Here is a 4075-nt window from a genome sequence, read left to right on the forward strand (position 1 = left end):
TAAAAGCGCGATCCATGTATTTTTAAAGCAGGATCTGTCCTACACTTTTTACAAATTTAAAGCATTTCTTTGCTTTAAAGAGCTAAAGCTTTTTGTGTCAGAAATCATTCAACAGAGTTGGAAACAGCAGCAGTATCCCCAATGTAACAGCACCACTCCCCAAGCATTCAAATATCATGAGTCAGATGCCCCCCTCCAAAAGAAAAATCACACAATTGGCTTCAAAACATGCACATAAAAATGTAATCAATTCCAAATATGGTTTTGGATTTCTCAGGATATAATCGGGGTCATGTTTCAACCATTTTTCTGACACCAAAAGCACTAGAAATTTTCTTTGTTTTCCAAGTCAGAGCTGAGAGACGCTCACATAATCCATTGTTTCTAGGAGCTGGAGTTTTAAGCAAAATAGCAAACACTGGCTCATGATAAAATCACAGAGCTGGCACCACCACTGGTGTAATACTTTTCTCCTACCATTAAAAGCCTGGCAAGGAAGGGAAAAACACCGAGATGTTCAAAAGGCTCTAAACAAACTCCCCTTTTGTATAAAAAGCACTTTTTATTCAACCTCTGCTCTGTGCATTAAATTTGATAGGGATCAAACTCCTTTTATTAAACCATCACTGCTGACCAGCACAGTCATCTACAGCAAGAGCTGCAGTGGAGACCTCTGTTTATGAAGCCTTCAGTGCCCTTCTTAGAGGTGTCACTGGGATGCGAGGGCATTCAGTTCCCGAGTTTGAGACACTGGGATAAATCCTGAGTACAAGACATGCCATGTGGCCAAAGAAAAAGGCAGATATGTATCCTTGCACCAGGCAAATCAGTCCCTATGGTGGCCTCCTCTCCCTATGGCCAACAGCAGTTCAGCCCAGGAGCTCCAGGCCATGCCTTCATGCAGTCTCCAACGTAGTGCAAAGAGCTCTGTGCTGTGCCCCATGACCGCCTCCTGTCCCTTCGGCTGGCACAGAGCTTGCCTGGCCATGCATGGTGGCATGCTGAGCCACGGGGCAAGCTCAGGCAGGTGAGACCTCACAGGCTTTGGAGGATATGTTCTGGCTGGGTCCATGCCTTATACGTGAGCTTGCTGTCAGTACAGAGAGTAAACCTCAAGGGCTGCCTCAGGGCCTGTTTGACTTACACTGTAGAAGTACCCCAAAAGCTTTTACCTCTATCTTAAATGGCCTTATTTGTCTTTCTCCTCCTCTGGCAAACACTGATGGGCAGGGCATATTTCACCTCTTTATAAAGCTATAGGCAGGACCAATTCACCCTAAACTCTTTTTTTATTTAATGGAAAATAATAAGCATTTCTAAGGTACAATTTTTCTGACCTATTTTGGATGTTCATAGATCAAATCCTACCCAAGGTGTTCTTATTTCTCTCCACAGACCATAAAGGGATCCAAGGAGATCAGCTCTCCTGTAGATGTCTACGATGTCTTTTGGAGGAGAGCACTGGAGGACTCAATAGATGCATGTACAATAAGATGTCCTTATTTAAGCCAAACCTCCTGCAAGGTTTTATGATAGGACTGGCACCTGCCTCATGAAGGAACAAGGAGAGATGACCATTTCCCACATCACCATTCAAACCCCACAGTCACTCCCTAACCACAGGGAAAACCAAGCCTGTAACCACCAACAAAGCATGTTTTGCATCCAGCTCAGATATAAACTGTTTCTGTGCTCAAGAAAACAGCACTATGCCTAAAATGTCATTTATAGCATCATATGTCTCTTCTTGGACTCTCTGGACAACATGAAAACCACTGTCCCCAGCCGGTTTTTAACAAGAGTTGACTAAAGCCAGTGAAAATTTGGCCATAGCTGTGTGAATTATGGGCTCGTAGTTTTTTCCTAATGAAAAGACAAAGTCATTTTTGATCATAGCCTCTGCTCCTTGCTGTCCTGGGTATTTTGTTAAGGTTTGTAGGAGTTCTCCACAGTGTCACATCTGGGAGGACTGAATGGCCACAGAAGAACATTTCCCACTACGCTTCCCAAAAGTGACTCCTGTCCAATATCGTCACACGTAACAGCACTGAGCTCAGTCGAAAGGTTGTCCATACTCACTAGGAACAAAGTTTTTAAAGATGCATTTGGCACTTAGCACGCATTTCACTCGAGAATATAACCCTGCCTTCCTCAGCACCTCAGTCCCCTTCAGCTCTAGGAACAAACATAATGGCCAACTCAGATGTGAAGAGCAAGTAATTATTCTGCTGGGTCCAAAACTGGAATCCGTGTCACCAGGAAGATCAAAATATGGATCCCTCCCTCCCATTTTCCAGAGAGAGGGAGCTGACACAATACTCATGGAGAACACTAAGCCAGGCTTTGAAGGAAAGGCAGTTGTTGTTCTGAATCCCCTAACACTGGGCTCAACAACAGTGCCGACTGCCCTGCTCAGCAGCTTCATAAAGCATTCGGGGAATTTGGTAATGGACTGACTAAACTGCTTGAATTTTTTTTTAAAGTCAATTTAAAATGGGAAGGAAATGAAAGACCAAAGGAAAGCAAGCATAGTACTCCTTTTTGATCCTGGAGTGATTGTAGTAATTGTAATCTTTTGTATCTAGCTGCTCTTCACAGTAAAATAATGAAAACGATGTCAAGACATAATAATTTGCTAAACATCTAGAGGGAAAAGGAAACCCAAATAATAAGCAGCATAGATTTAAAATGAGTGTTTCCTTTCTTGTTAAAATACACACAATTACAAATGGATAAAATCTTAAAGGAGAAATAATTCAGTATGCCAGAATAGGGCCACTGTGATGTGGTTTGAAAACTGGCTGAAGGTTCATAACCAAAGGCTAATGCTCATGTAAATGTAATGAGTTCTGCCCTGTGAGGCAAAGCATGAATCAGTGTATTAAGATGGATTTTTTTTTTTTTTTTTAGTACTTATTAATGATCTGAAAGAAGAAATAAACAGTTCAGGAATGAAATTGCCAACTGCTAACAGAATGGGAGAAACCACAAGAAACGACGAAAACAGAGGAGTATTGCAAATAGAAAGAAACCTGCAGTTAGAAAGTATAAGAAGCTGAAATTTAATTTGGGCACAAAAATGGCAACTTGTTGGCTGTGGAAAATAATTACTTGGCTTACATACACTCAGGAAGGTGGAGTCCGCGTGCAGATTCTGAGAAGATGAGAGTACAGAGGAAGAGCAGATGAGTGCCATAAACATGCATACCCAGAGCCTCAGAGGCATCCAAGCTCTCAGCTCACACTCCTTTTTACAGGAGGTAGGTACCTCTGTCCTCCTGAGAAATTAGTCCCACGGCACAGCATCACTGACCGGAGGGCAATAGTCCGCAGGTGCGTTAGCCTGACACACTGACAACTGGCTTCTAAGTCTCAGCACTTCTGTGCCGGCAGAAGACAGGCAGAAGGGGACTGAGCACAGACACACAAAATGGTCTTAATTGGTTAAATCCCCTGGTGCTGGGTGCCTGGGAGGGCATCCTCAGCTGACAGTGAGCCAACAGGGCTGCCCTGTCCAGTGCTGGTATGCAGCAGGTTTGCTAGGGCTCAGCATGTGTGGCTCCAGCCCTGAGGGCTTCAGGAGGCCCATAAGGTGATGCTATGCTGGAGAGAAGAGACAGCGTGAGAGGGATGGGGACTGTTCATCCCCTGGCAAGCCCAGGATGAAGAGAGGGGATTTGTGCCCAGGAGGCAACACGGCATGATTTATGAGGAAAACTGAGAAGCTGTATGGAGAGTCTGGCAAGAAATAAGTGAGAGAAGAGAACATGGATGATAACAACCTGCAAATGCTTAAAGGGTGTAAAAAATAATCAGAAAGGCAAAGAATTTAGGGCCCGCTTTCCATGAAGTGTTCAGCCTCCTTTAACTATTTACATCTGCCTGTCTGGTACTCACAAAGAAATGAGAGCTGAGCCCTTCTGAAAATCAGTTACATAAACGTAACGAGAAATTGAAACAGGAATGAAATCAATGCTGAATCTCAAGAAAAAGACACCCTGATGCTGTGATGCTTTGGGACGGCATCCGGAGGGACATTTCATCGCTTGGGCCTTTTTAAACTGGACTGAAGAAA

Source organism: Pygoscelis adeliae, unplaced genomic scaffold, assembly GCF_000699105.1.
Source record: "Pygoscelis adeliae isolate BGI_AS28 unplaced genomic scaffold, ASM69910v1 Scaffold141, whole genome shotgun sequence".
NCBI classification, from domain to species: Eukaryota; Metazoa; Chordata; class Aves; order Sphenisciformes; family Spheniscidae; genus Pygoscelis; species Pygoscelis adeliae.